The sequence below is a fragment of the Mesoplodon mirus genome, assembly GCF_964341445.2.
Source record: "Mesoplodon mirus genome assembly, chromosome: 2".
In the NCBI taxonomy this organism is placed as follows: domain Eukaryota; kingdom Metazoa; phylum Chordata; class Mammalia; order Artiodactyla; family Ziphiidae; genus Mesoplodon; species Mesoplodon mirus.
Genome location: NC_138977.1, coordinates 125,031,791 through 125,048,825, shown reverse-complemented (window position 1 = coordinate 125,048,825; position 17,035 = coordinate 125,031,791). Strand labels below are relative to the sequence as shown.

Here is a 17,035-nt window from a genome sequence, read left to right as displayed (position 1 = left end):
AGGCCTGCAGATGAGAACTGCCCGGAACCGGGAGCCCGCCGGCTCTCCCTGGGACATCCCATCCCTCACTGGAGAGACAGAAGGATGGATCAGGAGGCCTGGGGTCCAGGAGCCACAGCCTCCCCTTGCCCCTGCCCCAGAAGGGCCACCAAGCACTATCGACAGCAGAGGTGGAGTAGGCAGAGGGCCACACCCGCTGGAGCCCTGGCTCAGCACTAAGATGTCATAGGGTCAGTCACAGCCGAGCAGAGGAACAGGGGTCTCCGTGGAAGTCAGACCTACGTCGGCTCCTTCCCCAACCCTACTCCCTCTGGGAGTCTGAGGTCAGGATTCCGGGGCTGCTTTGTGACCTCTGAAGGCCCCACCACTCCAGGCCTCCTGTGCCCTCCCATCTCCCGAGGCAGCATTTCATCCCTGCAACAAATAACGCAGCGATTCACATTCCTCAAACAGAGGACATTCAGGGCCCCTCCTTCAATAGTCTTCCACCCCACCCTCCCCAAGTTGCAGCTCTTCCCCCAGCTCCCAGGGCGGCTGCCTCTAAATTCCAGGCTTGGGGACCACCCACCATGCCAGACGCAGCACACTTAGCAGGCTGAGTGGGACTAGACTAGCAGCGGGGCAGGGGCCAAGAGTCGGCCTGAAAAAGAGGAAGGGAGAGCCTTCTGCATTCCTAGGGTCCTCAGCCTGCTCTGGAGCCAGGCAAAAGCCCAGGCAAATGCCCACCACCTCTGCAGCAGGCCATGGAGCCTTCCCCACCCTGATGCTCACAGCCCACTCACCTGCGGTGACCATGGGGATGTTAGGGTTCAAACAGCAGGGCACTGGCCGGGCCGATGGCCAGGGAACAGAGGTGTGGGGACTGGAACCACGTCCCTGGGAACCCCAGCCCGGTGTCTCCCGCAGTCTCCCAGAGCCTTGTGCCCAGTCCGGTGCCCACCTGTCACCTTCATGCCAAGGAGGGCCTGCCAGGCTCAGGGAGGGCCCTGGGCCCAGGGAAGGGTGGCTGGCACCTCCACTCGTGAAAACCTCAAGCTCTCAAAATAAGATGCTTTGCATCAGTCCCTCACAAAGGGCCCAGGGCCACCCACAGCCAGCCTGGGACCTACGTACTTAGTCCCCACCCTCCCGGGCCAGGGCCACGAGCCCTTCCCCTCTCTGAGCCGCACTCCTCTCTGCACAGGTGCTGTAACCTGCCTTCCTGCGCAGGGCTGCAAGGATTCCCGGGAATTTGGTCCTGGGTACCATCCAGCTGGGCAGAGGGAGCGGGTGGCATAGAGGGCAGGGTCCTGGTCACGGTCATCCAGTGTAGTGGGCTGAATGGGGGCCCCCAGATACTTATGTCCAAGTCCTAGTCCCTGGGAACTATGATCCTGACCTTATTTGGAAAAAGGATCTTTGCATATGTAATTAAGGATCTCACCACGGTTTAGACAGATGGGCCCTAAATCCAACAACAAGCATCCTTATAACAGACAAAAGAGGAGGGGGAAAAAAACTCAGAAAAAGAGATCAGACTTGTGGTTACCAGAGGCGGAGGGTGGAAGGAGGAGGAATTGCAGGAAGGTGGTCAAAAGGTACAAGCTTCCAGTTATGAAATAAATAAGTCCTGAGGGTGGAATTGCAACACGGTGACTGTAGCCAACAGTGCTGTATGATATGCAGGAAAGTTGTAAAGAAAGTAAATCCTAAGAGTTCTCATCACAAGGAAACATTTTTTCCCCTTTTTTCTTTTCTTTTTATTGTCTCTGTATAAGAAGATGGATGTTAGCTGAACCTATTGTAATCATCTCACAATATATGCAAATCAACCATCATGCTGTGTGCCTTAAACTTAAAAATAAAAAGAGAGAGAGAGTGAAAAGACACAGAGGAGAAAGTGATGTGAAGACAGAAGCAGAGATTGGAGTGATGTGGCCATAAACCAAGGAAGCCGAGGGCTGCAGGCAGCCACTAGAAGCTGGAAGACAAAGAAGGAAGGAAGGATTCTCCCCTGGAGCCTCCCATAGGAGCATGGCCCTGCTGACACCTTGATTTTGGAGTCTGGCCCCAGGACTGTGAGAATAAATTTCGGTTTTTTTCAGCCCCCAGCCTGTGGTACTTTGTTAGGGCAGCCGTGGGAAACTATTTTACACGGGGACTTGCCGAAGTTCTTCCCCTGGATGAACTCACAGTCAGTTTGAAGTCCTGGGTGTGCCAGCAGGGTGAGGCTCGCTCTGTGTGAGGCCCCCTGTGGGCATCCAGCTGGATAGGGTAAATCTGAGTGGGCTTCCACAGCCTCACCACCTCCCACCCTTCCCATGCACGGGGTCGGAGGCCACACCCAGCCTACACCCACCAGACTTGCTGGGCTCACCTCCTGACCCTGGTTCCCACCCCTGGCCAGCCCTTCCTTGGCTCTGTCCAGCCATTTCCACCACGAAGCAGAGGCCAGGCTGGTTCCCTGGCTGAGCGTATGGGGTCTGGCCCCTGCTTGCTGCCCTGAGCCCTCGACTCTGGGCCTGTCACACAGGACCACCGTGCCCCACTCTGAGTACGTGCAATCTTCTCCACCTGGAAACTATATTCTCTCCAACAAATGCTCCTTCATCCCCTGAAAACAGAACCATCTAGAACCTCATCCCCTCCTCTGCAATCTCCAAGTCAATGGCACAGCCTTGCCCACCAGGGTGTCACATATGTATGTATCCCTAGCACTCCCCATGGGCCTGGGTCCCACTGAATCCCCAGAGCCCGGTGCCTGGCCCACAGAAGGGGGCCAAGAGCCGGATGGATGGGTAGACAGATGGGTTCAGCATCACATCTACACACAAGGCCATACCCCTGATGTGGCTATACCAGCATATGCCTGGACTTCAGAGCCAGAGTGAAGCACTAATCTGACCCCCACCAAGAACTGATGCCCAGTGGCTGTAGCAAAGTCCCATGGCCCCAGGACCCCCGCCTGGTGAGGTAAGCCGCCAGCCAGCGCTGGGTGAACACTGGAGTCTGCTCATTGCAAAACAGAGAACAGGCCAGCATCCCCCGAAGACAGCAGTGTGCTGGGGTCTAGGAGGCCCCCAGGGGCTTCTCAGGGCTATGCAGGGTGGAGGCGAGAGGCAGTCCAGCCACTCCTGTGTCGGCGGCAAAGGGAATTAGGGGAAGTGCAGAAATAAGCCCACATGCACAGATGCCCACATGAAGCCTGGGCTTCGGAGGGTGGTGGCCAAATAGGGTTTCTACTCTGGGACCCTCGGCCCTCGAGCTCTGTCCCCATAGAGGACTCGTAAAGCCCACGTATCGGGCTTCCCTGGTGGCGCAGTGGTTGAGAGTCCGCCTGCCGATGCAGGGGACGCAGGTTCGTGCCCCGGTCCGGGAAGATCCCACGTGTTGCGGAGCGGCTAGGCCCGTGAGCCATGGCCGCTGAGCCTGTGCGTCCAGAGCCTATGCTCCGCAATGGGAGAGAGGCCACAAAAGTGAGAGGCCCGCGTACCACAAAAAAAAAAAAAAAAAAAAAGCCCATGTATCCCTGGATGCCCCCCACCCCGCCCCATAGCAAGTTGGGGCCCTCGTCTCCAGGCCTGGTGTCTCTGCCTCTAGCAAACATTCCCAAACTGGGCAGCATCTCTCAAGGGCCGGGGTTGAGGGCTGGATTAGCCTGGGGAGCAGAGCTGGGGCCCCTCAAAGAGTCGGGGCCGCTGCACACCCCACACCAGGTGCGGGACACACTCAGCAGAGCCCTGGGGAGGAGGGAGCTTGGGGCCTGGCTAGCATGTGGGTGGGAGGGAGAATGGCTGGGCAGGGGCTCCAGCCCCAGGGTCCCTGTCCTTGGATACGGCCATGGTGGGGTCAGTCTGGGGGAAGCATAGGTTAGCATCGTCACTCTCTTGACTCAAACCACAAGCCAGCAGAGGCGTTTCAGGATTCACACTTCAGTTCATCACAACACTGACAAGTTTCCACTTTTTAATTGCTTGAGGAAAAAGCTCTCCAGAGTGCTGACGTGTGGGCCGGGTCCACCCCCGCGTTCCTGGCCCCCCGCCTGCCCGTGGATGCTCACTGCTGGGCATCACAGACGGCGCAGGCACCGCAGGTTCCCAGCCCCGCCTACCAGGACAGGGCTGCTCCACCGCGGGACCTTGGTAGGCAGGACGGCGCAGTGGTGATGGCACAGGCTTCCTTGGGGACTGGATGGGCTCAGTCCTAACCTTGTGGCCCACAGCTCCTGTGCGGGGCTGTCCTGAGTACCACCGGGCATGGCTGGGGGGCAGGGTGACTCCAGGGATTCCGTCGGCCACGCCGTCATCACCGTCACATCAGGAAGGGAGAGCGCTCACCTGAACCGCCCCTGCTCAAGGCCAGGCGACACCTTCCCATCCTGCCCCCGTGGGTCTGGAGCCCCGAGTATTCCCGCCTCCTTGTTCACCACTGGCCCCATCTGAGCCACACTCGCAGGGTTGAAAATTCCAGCAGAAGGTGACGGACACCTTTGCCCAGTGCTGTGCTTGGCCTGGAGCGACATCTCCCTTCCCCTTGGTCCCACCCCTGCCTCCTCCGCCCCACGTCCAGACCCACTACCTGCACACACAGCCCCTGCCCTTCTCCTGCGTAGGCTCCGCCCACGGGCAGGGCCACACTGACTGCGCATTTTCAGCCTATCTGTTGACTCTCTGACCCTCCTTCGACACAGCTCGATGGGGGGTGACATGACAGCCACTCCTTGTGTCTGTCCCCTGCAGTGTCCCCAGCATGAAGCTGGCCTGGGCACCTCCTGCAGCAGGCACAGATCCCACCTCGTTAGCGACACTCCCGACTCCACATGGGGTCCCATCACGGAGCTCCTTCACTGAATGAAACCGTTCATCTCTCCCTAAGACCCCCCACTGCTCCATCCTTGGGGGGCCTCTGGCTGCAATGACAATGCCTAGTGCGGGGGCTCTGCCACCCACTGAGCAAGGCCTGGACACCCCGGGAGTGACCTCGGCCAGGCATTTGACCTCTCCCAGTCTCACTCTTCTCACTGTCCTTGTCCACAAAGCGACCAGCAACCGGCACCGGCAGAGCAGGTATAGGGCCTAGACAACGCACCCTCACACCCCGAGCGCCCGGTGGGCTGAGCCCCAGGCAGACCAGGCTGCCCGACACTGCTGCCCATCCTCCAGGGGCCAAGGGGGTGTGGCTGGGCTGGAATCTGCAGAGCCCCGTTGTCAGGTCACCCAGAAGGGGACAGACCGTCTCCTCTGAGGTCACTCCCAGCAGACGAGGAACACACAGATGGCAGGACTTCCCCAAACCCAGCCTGCTCCACCCTCTTCCCGGCGGCCACCATGCATGCTCCTTGGGTCATGTCACCGTGGCTTCCTCAGCACTCCAGAGCCTGGCCCTCAGTGGAGGGTCTGGTCTCTGACAGCAGCCCCAGGCCTCAGGAGCACAGGCTACCACCAGCCAGACCCTTCTGGGGACATATGTACATGTCACATCCTGTGGGGACAGGTCCCCACTTGCTGAAGCCAAGGCAGGGGGGGTCACAAAGGCTGGGGGCGCTTTCCTGTCTGTGGTCCACCTCTTGTGACAGGAGGGCCAAGTCAGTGGGCCAGGGCAGGGGGCACCCTCTGGGAATATCCGCCCAGTGCCAAGCCGTCAGCCCCCATGGCCCACTCAGTCCCCAGCTGCCCGTCTCCTGCTCTCCCGATGAGGAAGCTGAGGGTGAACGGGCTGCAGCAGTGGCCACACAGCCAGCACCACCCATTTGGCCCAGAGCCGGGGCCACTTCACCCACCACATGCAGCCTGGCACTTCCCGCCAAGCCTGGGTCTCAGGGGCATGAGGAGGAGGAGCCCCAGGGCCTACTCTCAGGAAGGATGCCAGCTCCCACCCGGCAGAGAACCCAGCAGCCCAGAGGAGGGCTCCAGGTTCTGGCCAGAGGCTGGGGCACACGGGGCTGGGACACACGGCCTGGGGACGCGGGCACCTGCCAGCCTGTCCTCGTGAATTCAGAGTCTGCTTCTGTTTTACACGTATCCCCAGAGCCCAGGGGGAGCTGGTCAGGAGACTGTCCCAGCCACAAGCCCCCACCCTGAGCCCTGTTCACCGCTGCCACCGGTACTGGGACAGAGGGAGGCCATCAGGGCATCGCCACCTGTCAGCAAACGCCACACCCTTCACCCCCGGATCCAAGCTGGGCTCCCGATCTGCTGGGGAGGTAGCCACCTCTGACTCACATCCTTGTGACAATGCTTCCACCCAGATGGGGTGACACATCAGCCAGCATCCGCACGCCATAGCCAAGCAAGAAGATCACACAGAAAGTGTCTTGAGTAGCAAAGAGCTTGTGCAAAGGGCCTGGGGTTGGGGTGAGAGGAGGCATCCAGAGAGACCTGGCCCCACTGCTCCTTGCAGGAGCCGAGGGTGGAGGCCACAGGCTGGCCCTGACAGGCACACTGCAGGGACACTTGCTGTCCACCGGTGCCAGGCCAGGGCAGCTGTACGAGCCCTCCACACTGGCAACCACCTGCTGGGGCGTCTCAGGGTAGGCCACCAGGGGCACTGACCTTGACACCAGTAGCATCTGTTCCTTTACTCATCTCTTTAGGATCTTTCGTGCCATGGTGGCCTCCCTCAGACCACAGGAACCAGAAAGTTCCTGAGTACCTTACAGCATTTCCCCAAGTCAGGGATCCCGGGTCAGGGCAAAGGGCATCAGGACCCAGGGGCATGAGGTGTGGCCCCGCAACTCAGCTCCATATATCTCTGGGGGTCCCTGGACCACTCACTCACCTAGGAACCTGGTTCACCAATTGTCCAGCAGTGTTTTGGTCTCCTGCCCACCCTGCCACAGGCTGGAGCCCGTCAAGGCCAAGTCCATACCACAAGGTCCCTTCCCTCCTTCTTTTCACTTCAGCATTTTAGGGTTTGGTGTCTCTTCAGTTTTAATCCATTTATTTTTATCCTTTTATCACTAATGTTCATTTTTTTTTTTGGCTGCACGGCCTGCAGGATCTTAGCTCCCGGACCAGGGAGCGAACCCCGTGCCCCCTGCGGTGGAAGCATGGAGTCTTAACCACTGAACCACCAGGGAAGTCCCCCTAATGTTAATATTTTTAGGCTGTTTTCAAACATTTTTTTCTTTGACGCTGTTGATTAACCTTCACTCTCTGAGTTTTTTTATTTTATTGCATTGTTTCTGCTTTTGCTCACCTTTTATTCCTCGGTCAATTTTAAGTTGGCCTCAGGAGGGTCTTGCCCTCTCACTGGCTACTTCCTGGGGTTCCCTGCAGTCGGGGGGGGCGCCCCGTGACGGGGCAGCCCCTCCGCCGAGCTGCCATGGACAGGGGCTGGGGGAGCAGGCCGCAGCCACTCCCAGGCCTGGGTCTCTGGCTGGACAGAGGCAGGGGGACAGGGACACACCCAGAAGGGAGGGAGCCAGAGAGAGGCCGCAGGAAGAGGCACGGACAGAGGGGCACAAGAGGAAAGGAGGAGCAGGCCGGCCCCACGTGTGGTGCGGGGAACCGAGAACGCTGTTCCTCCTCAGCCTGGGAGCCCTGGGCCGGGCGCTAGATGGATGACTCACGGCCCTGGCTCCCCTCCGAGCCCCTCAGCTGGGCCCACAGGGGGCCTGGCTGGCTTGACTGTTCCCAGGCGCCCTCACACTGCCCCATTGTTCGGAGGCCCAGAGAGGAGAAGGGTCTGGCGGTGGGCCCAGGATGGCGGGAAAGGGGCCCAGCCCCAGCTCTCCTGCCCCTCTTGGGCAGCCTTGACAGACAGGACAGGGGACAGGAGGGGGTGGGGGAAGGCTGTCTCCATCCAGCCATGCTGCCACCCTCCCAAGGCTGGTGGTCCTGCAGGGTGCTGTGCCCTGGCCCCTCTCTCTGAGCCGCTGTCCCTGCCACAGCTGGGAGGCAACACTCAAAGGCAACCGGGCTCAGTCTCAGGCTCAAGGCCGTCACCCTGCTGGTGCTCAGCCACGACGACGGACAGCTCGCACGCCTTCCCTGACCGCCTCGTGCTGTCCCCACCCTGCAAACTTAGGTCACCCCGGGACACCCTGATGCCCCACAGTCAGGCTGGGGAGTGGTGCCCTCAGGGGACCTCAGAGCCCAGAGCAGGGCTGGAGGAGAGGGCCTCTGCTGAGGCTCATCCCGCTGCTCCCTTCCCCCAGGCCCACCCCCTTCCACTGGCACAGCAGCCTTAGAAAGCTTCCCCAGATCCCACAGGCAAAGTGCCCGCGGGGCCCTTGTGGACAAGGCAAACGCTCTCATCTAGCCCTCAGCCTAACTAAGCCTCCCAGAGGCAAGGTGGCTCCTGATGGTCAGCAGAGCCAGGGGTCAAGCTCCCGAGTGCCAGCCCCTAAGGCCTCCTTCTGGCTGGGGAAGCCTGCACCAGGGGGTGGAGGGGCATGGCTCGGTGGTGCTACAGGGACACCCTCCCCTCCCCAGGCAGACAGCCATGGGGTCACACCACTGTCGCCAGAAAAGCCAGCAACAAGGACTGGGGGCGCGGGGGGCGGAGGGCAGAGGCAGTACGACCAGAGCTGGGTGCTACCCCACGTCTGCCTTCCCCCGGCCCTAGCGGCCCCTCAGTGTGAGTCACTGACTCCATCCTGCTCAGCTGAGCCCCTGCGCCCACCGCACACCTAGCCCTCCTGCAGGTCCGATTCACCTGCTTTTGCCCAAGCTCCTTACAGCCCCAGCTGCGGCGCGGTATGTGCGGTGGGGGGCAGGAGGCAGTCTTAAGACCCCAGAGTGAGCTTTCAAACCACAAACCAGCCCCTGCTCAAAACCCTCCCATGGGGGCTTCCCTGGTGGCACAGTGGTTAAGAATCCTCCTGCCAAAGCAGGGGACACGGGTTTGAGCCCTGGTTCGGGAAGATCCCCCATGCCGTGGAGCAACTAAGCCCATGTGCCACAACTACTGAGCTTGTGCTCTAGAGCCCGCAAGCCAAAACTACTGAGCCCATGTGCCACACTACTGCGCCTGCACTCTAGAGTCCACGAGCCACAACTACTGAGTCCGCGAGCCACAACTACTAAGCCCACGTCTCACAACTACTGAAACCTGTGCACCTAGAGCCTGTGCTCCGGTGGCAAGAGAAGCCACCGCAATGAGAAGCCCCCGCACTGCAACCAAGAGTAGCCCCTGCTCGCCACAACTAGAGAAAGCCCGTGCGCAGAAACGAAGACCCAACGCAGCCCAAAATAAACAAATAAATAAATAAATTTATAAATAAGTAAATTTATTTTAAAAAAACCCTCTCAGCCTGGCCTCTCCTGCCCCCTTCCTGCTCCCACCCCAAGAAGGCCCTACCCCAAATGGCACCTCCTACACCATTCTTGGGGGCCACCCCCCTGCAGGGCGAGGAGGTTCCTGCTGCCTCTGCAGGGCTGGGCCTGGGGCTGCCTGTGGGGAGGGGCCCCTGCGGGTCCTCCAGGCGGCAGGTGCATCAACACGGAGGCCACTAGGGTGGGGCCGTCCACTCCTGCTTTCCAAGGCCTCACTCTGGAACAACTACCTGTAGGTGCCCGGCTGGCAGGAACCTTGGGCTTGGGGCAGGGCCTCCTAGGTCCTGTGTGTGTGTTTCTCAACACTCTTCCTTCCCCAGTGACTTTCTGCCCCCAGAGCAGGCACGGCCACCACTGACCACAGAACTTCACCCTCCTGGTCACATTCTCGAGAGAACGGAAGGCTGATCTCAGAGAGCTCCCGTCCCAGGTGGCAAACCTTCCAAGGCTGGTGCCCAGGAACCCCAGGATGGCTGGGCAACTCAGGGATGGGCTCCATGCCTCACTCCATTTTATAGCAAGTGGACACCAGGGCCACTGGCGCTGAGGCCCAGCTGGGCCAGAACCCGGGCCCTGCGTGCAGCCTGGGGCTCCCCCTTACCCCACCCTCAGGTCCGGGACACCTCTTCTGACAGAAGGACCGGGCATCGGCCTTCTCTGGCAGCTGCAGCCCAAGGTCTGGAACCAGATTAGGCTGGGTCCTGGTGAGGCCCCGAAGGGAAGTGATTCCAGAGTCTCCTGCCCCCATGGCCCACCTCTGAGCAGCTCCCCTGTGTGGCAAGGAGCCGGCACTGGGGGCCCCAGCCCTGGTGCAGCGAAGTGCCAGGGTGGGGTCCCCTGGAGCAGCATATCCTTCCCCCTGGGTGAGAGTCCAGAGAAGTCAGGAGGTGGGGGTTTGGGGGAGGACTTCGTGGGGTCCGGCTGGTCAGTGGGGCTTCAGCAGAGCATCGACAAGCTCCCGAGATGGGGGTTGGGGGGTACGTGGTGGTGATACCTCCTGCGGGAGGCTGAGGCTCTATCCCCAAGTGCCTTCGGCCCCGCCAAGATCTGGGTGAGTCAGCAGGGAGGCTGTAGTGGCCTGGCGCTGACCCTGGGGGCTCTGAGGCCATCTCGTGCATCCAGCTCACAGCCGCGCACTACCATGGATCTCGCCCAGCATCCAACAGCCACCCTGCGCTCCTAGAGGTTTCGGGCCAGATGGTGATGGCAATGGGAAGCCGCCTCTCATCCTGTGCTGAAGGGCAGGGGACGCGGTCACTCTGTCCTCTGCCCACCGTGGTCAAACCCACCAGCTGATCACTGACCTGCCTGCCAGGGCCCGGCCCCTGGCACTGTGTCTGCCTGGGCATCAGGGGACCCAGAGGCTCTGTGCCAGCTGCCCCTTGAGAAAGGGTCTTCCTTTTCTGGCCTCAAATAGGAGGAGAGGAAGCAGCTGGGGTTACGGAGGACATTCCTCAGGAGACAAGGTGAGTTTCCTGGCATGCCTCCCTCCCCCTCCCACCTGTCCACGAAGGGCTCCCAGGCTGGCTTTTCTGGCTCCTTCCCCACCACTCTCCTACTGGTGGCAGATCTAAACTTGCCAGGCCCCATCTGGGGCACTGGGTCTCTGGGACACAAAGACCAGGTCTCCGCTGTGGCCGGTGGGTCAGGGGAGCTCAGGCTGACCCCAATCTTGGCCCCAACGTGTGTCTCTAGGAAGGAACAGCCACGGAGAAAGGAACAGCTTCCACTTAGGGTGGAGCGCCCCAGACTCCCCGCCTGTCTCCCCATCTGAACCACTGCTGGGGCCCCTGAGACCAGGTAACTGCAGTGGTGACTATTAAGGGCTGTGGCTGATGGATCCCAAGGCTGGGAGCCATGATAGAAACCTGGAGGGGTTCACACAAGGCCAGAGCACAACCACCCACTGTGATCTGATTGGAAACGTCACCAGCCGGGCGGCAGACTCCTTCCACGATAACGGGGCACCTGTGTCTCTGATGTGGAAGCAGGAGGTAAACACGCCGGGCTTCAGGTCTGTGGGAGCTCCTGGGATGCTCTACAGGGGGTCGTCCCTCTTCTGGGCCAGACCCATGTGGGCACCGCTGGGCAAGGGCACTCAATTGTGTCCCTGTCCTTCATGAGACCCCGGTTGGGCAAGGAGAAGCAGATAGGTAGACAAGGTGACCAGGGAATGGGCTGGGGCTTGTAGAAGGCATCTAGCTCTGGGAAGCAGGGGCAGGGGCCAGGGAGGGTCCCTGAGCACCAAGCAGGACAGACACTTATGCCTTTTATTAAACTGCTTCCGAGGGAGAGAGTGGCAGGGTGGGCTAGACAGACTGAGCTGCTACCTGTCCACGCCTGGCCCTGGGCTTGGTACACAGGGCACCCAGCATGAACGAGAGGAGCAGAGGTCTGGGGGCAGCAGCTTTCTGAAGAGCACCCACCACTGCCCCAGGAGCAGAGCTCGTAGTGGGGTGGCACGGGCCCAGGCGCCCAGCCAGGGCCCTAAGTGGACTGTGGGTGCTGCCCCTGGCTCCCAAGGCTTTGGGGTCAAGCCAAGGCCTACCCTGATATTCCAGGCCCCTAGGTCGACCCCTGACCCCACATCACCTTGCAGGGGGCAGCCAGCAGTGAGGGCTGGGGCCACAGGGGCAGCCGGGGTATGAGGACACAGAGCTCTCTAATGCCACAGAACAATGTTGCCAGATTACAACATCCCCTTGGGCAAGGCTAGAGGAAATCCCCCAAATGGAGCTGCAGGGTCAAGAGCAGGGAGGCCCCAGCCTGGGACAAGGCTCAAGATCCCACGGTGGGGGCTTCTCTGCAGCATCTCATTTAACTTTTCTGAGGACACCATGAGTTATAACTGTTTTTAATCCCATTTCACAAGGAGGGACCTGAAGTCCAGAGAGTCACTGAGACTTGAAGGGGACAGGCTGCTCCAGCGCTGGGAATGCGGCCCCCGACTACTTCCTGGGAGGAGCTGTGCTGGCTCCAAGAAGCCCCTGGGAAGCCTTCCCTGGGCTGGCTCAGCCCCAGCCGTGGGGCAGCCCACCCTCCTCCCAGCAGGCATGGAGCCAACTTGGAGCGCTCACCCGTCAGCCTGGCAGCTCCTGGAGACAGGGACCTCCCCTGCCTCTGCAGGTTCCAGCAGGCAGACGCCCCACACCCTAACCAGCGGCCTGGAACGTGGTTGGCAGTGGGCCGCCCCTACCCTGGGCTCAGCCAGCATGCAATAAACATCTGATTCACAAGGAAGCAGAGGGCACTTCTCGGAATTGCAGCACAGTTGTAGGGGAAGGAGTACGGATACCAGGAGGGTGCCCTGCCAACCCCTCAGGCCCCACCGACCTCCCCAGGCCACTGCCTCGGCCACCGAGCCCACACCCTTCCCAGAGGCCAGCAGGCAAGGAGCACTGGAACCCGCTGTGCCTAGCCCACGGGGGCCAAGGATCAGTCGCCTCTGGACCTGGGGACTGGGTGAAAGAAGCGCCAGTCCTGCCAGCAATTTCCAGCGTGGTTCATGACCTGGGATGGGGACGGGCAGGGGCTAACCTGCAGGTGGCCCCAAAACTGGAACTTCAGAAGTTCTGCTGCCCAGGGAGAAGCAGGGCAGTGGGGGGACCTCAAGCACCGTGAGGCACACCCGCCGATGAGGGCCCATCCTTGTTTTGCACTTCACTGGGATGGCGCCTAGAGTTCAAGGGCAGCTCAGGAGCCTGGCCCCCGAGCCCAGATCCTTCAGTGTGGCCCAGAGCCAGGGGCTTCTATCACTTGAGGGTGGAGAAGTGTAATTCACTCAGGAGGCTCAGGTCTCCTGGCCATGGCTGAGAGGCAGCTCCATTTCTCTCGGCATCATCCTGGCTGCCCTCCGGTGCCTAGGCCCAGGGGTGGTAAGGAGGCACCACGAGAGTGCCCTGCCAACCCCTCAGGCCCTGCCGACCTCCCCAGGCCACTGCCTCAGCGACCAAGCCCACACCCTTCCCGGAGGACAGCAGGCAAGAACCCAGAGGTGGGCGCTGCTGAGCCTGCCTGCCTGAGGCTACAAAAAGCCCAGAATGCTCCCCCTCCCCACCTCTGCGACTTAAGTGGCCCACATGTGGGACTGTCCCCAGCCCTTGGATGACTGGTCAGGGCCACTGGAGAGATCCAGAGGCCTTTTGGAGACAGGCCACCTACCTGTGGGTAGGATTTCAGCGTCCTGACAGCCCCCTCTCCCTGCCTAGGCCCCGGTGCACTTTCATCCATGCCCCCATCCACACTCTCACCACAGCCGGTGCACACCAGGCCACTCTGGTCAAACTGGTCTGCCACCCTCCCCTCTGCCAGCCTCTGGCTCAGTCTGTTCCTACCTTCATGGTCGTCCGCGTGGCTCAGACAGTCCTCCTTCTGATCGCAAACCCTGCATTCACTGGCCACCTGCCACCCACCTCCCTCAGCCAGGCTGCCGACTGCTGACCATGCTACCTGGGGTTATTAGAGAACCACATATGTGCATGCCCAGGCCTTACTGAGGCCATCTATTAGCCAGCCAATGAGGGGAGAGTGGGGCCTGCCAGTCACTGACCCTTGGTGTCCCATGATAGAGCTTCAAGGACAGAAACCAGGAGGACCCAGGTGGTTCCCTGAGCCTGGCCACTCATAAGAGACCCTGGCCTTTGCTATGAGACCCAAGTGGGCAGGGACCTAGGAGTCTGCCCTTTGCCCCAGATCTCTCCAGGCCCAGCCCCACCCCCACTGCCAAGCAGAGGTGGCCCAGCTATCCCTGCTCTCCAGCCCTAAGGGCCAGGGAAAGCACCCCCAGTGGCTCACAGTTACTGAACACCAATCATGTGCCACCATCAGCCCCTGGACATTCAAAACCACCTATAAGGCAGAAAGTGGTTCACTACCCCCATTTTACAGATGAGGAAACTGAGGCTCAGCAGTGTGAAGCCCCCTGGCCAAGATCACACAGCTAGTAAATGGTGGCAGCTGGATTCAAAGCCAGGACCCAGCCACTCTGTGTCTCTCTGTGCTTCCTCAGGCTTCCCCCATGTAGGCCTGCAAGCTTGCGGGCATCCATGTGGGGGGAGGGATGGTGGGGGCTGACTCAGCATCTCACTTTCCTCTGTCCATGTGAACAGGAAGGGCCAAGGGAGGTTTGGAGCCGCCCACCCTCCTATCTCTCCCAGGCTGGCCTCCTTGTTGGGCTCCTCACTGACTCTGCAGGCCTGAGGGACTCCCCAGAAAGGCCAGGCCCACTGTCAGCACCCCTCTTTCCTGATGGCCAACAGGGACTAGTCTGGGCCATCTACACATCTGTCCTTCTGCCTGCCCCCTCTGGCCAGGGTGTGCCCCAATACGGGGCACAGAGCCAAGTAATGGAGTGGTGGCTGGCGGGGGGGCAGGGGAGGGAGGGGAATTTGACAGAATTCTCACCTTGGAGCCCCCATCCTGGCCTCCTGGTCTACCTGGAGTGGAGCCCTGACTCCCAGAGGGCCCTCTGCATGGGTTCCCTGGGTATTGGACACAGTGGGAGGAAAGCCAGGAGATAATAGAGCCCAGCCCCCTCCTCTGGTCTCGCAGAGCCTGAGCCAGAGAGGGCAGAGGGCCGACCCAGGGTTACACTGAAATCAATGCTGGGCTAGACTTAAACCTGGAAATCTACGCTGACTCCAGGACTTGCCATGCTCCCTTGGCTGTCAAACTGTTGTGAAAAAATTCTACACATCATCATCACCGCAAGTAACATTTCCTGAGCCCCCTCTGTGCTGGGGCCTGGTTACCTGTCTCATCAGCAAGATCACATGTGTGTCCTCGACTCGGCAATCCCAGGGGTCCCACACAGAACCCCGCCCCAGGCCAGGGTCACTTAGAGGGGCCCTTTACTCAGCATGACCACCTGACCAGCAGGCACGGACGTCATCAGTGTTGACAGATGGGCAAACCGACGCACAGAGAGAGGATGTGAGGCGCTCAGGGTCCAGCAGGGCGGCAGAGGGAGTGAGCTCCAGGCTCTGCAGCGGGGCTCAGGCCCCCTCAACACCCCCAGTGGGAGCACTGTCAGCACTTCACCAGGGGAAGCGGAGGCCCAGAGCAGGAGGAAAGAGCCGGGCTGCTGGGAGGGGCCGGCCCACATGTGGAAGGACAGCTGTCTCTGACCCCCAACTCTCTGACACTCGCTGTCCCCCAGAATAAGAGTCGCAGGCACCCCCAGAGCCACTGGGCTATCATTCACTCATACTTCAGTGTGAGTCAGCTCCAACAGGCAGCTTTTCTCCACCCTTCGTTGCGTGACTTGAGGGAAGGAAACTTTGGATAACCGGGAGGAGGTGGAAGCAAATTCCCCGCCCGGGCCTTCAGAGGCCGGGATGTGTGTGTGGGTCGTGTAATGCGGGCCTGCGGAGGTCTGCGAGCCCCAGGGGCCTGGGGAAGCGGAGGCCAGAGGGACGAGGGGGACGCGGGACAGACGCGACGCCTTCGCCCCCGCTCCTAGGCCTCCAGGGTGCACCCCGCTCACCCCTGAACCCTCGCGCTTCCTCGGGCAGTGGCGCCGCCAGGCCCGGCGCGCGCTGGAGCTGACCGCCCCCCCTCCCGCCCTACGGAGAGAACCCTGGCCCCGGGGACTCCGGCCAGCCCGGGAGACTCGATCGCGCCCCGCCCGTCTGCGCCCCGCTGCCGTGCCTTACCTGCCGAGGCTCTGCTCCCAGCCCGCGGGCCCTGCGTCCCGGCGGTGGCTCCCGGCTGGGCCGCCAGGCTCCCGCCCTCCCGGCGGGTAGCCAGGAGCCAGGTCCCGCCCGGAGCTGTGCCCGCCCCTTCTGTCTGGCCCCGCCCCGCCCCGGCCGCCCGGCCCCGCCCCTTCGGCCTGGCCCCGCCCGAGGCTCTGGGCCACGCCCCTTCCATCCTACCCTGCCCCTTGAGTCCCCTCCCAAAGAACCTGGCCCCGCCTCCTCGGGCTCCCTGGGCCCATCCCACCAACTCCTTTTGCAATGCGGAGGTCCCAGACGCAGCCAGCCGTCCTCGGAGTTCGAGGTTGGGTGCGGCGTGGGGGGGTCAAGACGTCGGAGTCCGGGGAATCCCCTCCTTTCCCCACTCCTGGTCCCGGGGAGAAGGCAGGAGTCGGCTGCGGGTGTGGACACGCCATCCCTGCACAGCACACAATAGATGCGCCGTAAATGCAAGTAGCACCTGGTGGCCCCACTGGAGAAGGTGCTGCCCCCCCCCAACCCACTGATCCTGATCCTGCAGCAGGAGGCGGCCTCTGACTCAGGTCAGGAGGCCAGGGGCAGGGGCAGCGGATGACCCCTCCGCCACCCCCGGCAGAAGAGGGCTTGCTGGGAACTGAACCTCTGGAACCTCGCTCTTGTTTCAGAAAGGTCTCTAGGGCACTTTTCAGCCACTTCCAAACGGGGACACAGCCCTTGTAACAAGTCTGGACTCCCAGGGCCCAGGGTTCTGGTTCCAAGAGTGCGAGGCCCAGAAAACAGGGTACTTTAAATTTTACCTCCTGGGAGGCGCCCATCCAAGGCCCTTCCCCACAGCCATGGGGGGAGGGGGGACACAAGTCCAGCTTTAGACCCAGGTTACCCTGTTTAAGGGGCAGGGGCCTAGGGAAAAGGGGGCTTGTCAGATCCTGTAGGGGAAAGGGCTTTCTGGGAGAAAATGGCTTCCTGAGGGGAGCCCCAAGGGGTGGGGTAAGTGGTAGAGATAGAGTGAAGGTATTCCTGGGAGAGGGAGCAAGGCCAGCAAGTTTGTAGGGGACTGGAGCCTTCCAGGGCAGGGTTCAATGGCTTGGGGCATGATGCGGTGGAGGG

General features: G+C 61.2%; 1 protein-coding gene across 1 annotated transcript in view; it reads right to left on the bottom strand.

Moving 5' to 3' along the window:
* Nucleotides 1-16,025, bottom strand: part of SH3BP2 (SH3 domain binding protein 2) — a gene marked incomplete at its 5' end in the record, with an annotated part of 39,812 nt that extends 23,787 nt beyond the window's left edge. The window contains one exon of the mRNA XM_082609720.1: nucleotides 15,911-16,025. The remainder of the gene's footprint in view (nucleotides 1-15,910) is intronic.
* Between the last annotated feature and the right edge of the window lie 1,010 nt (nucleotides 16,026-17,035).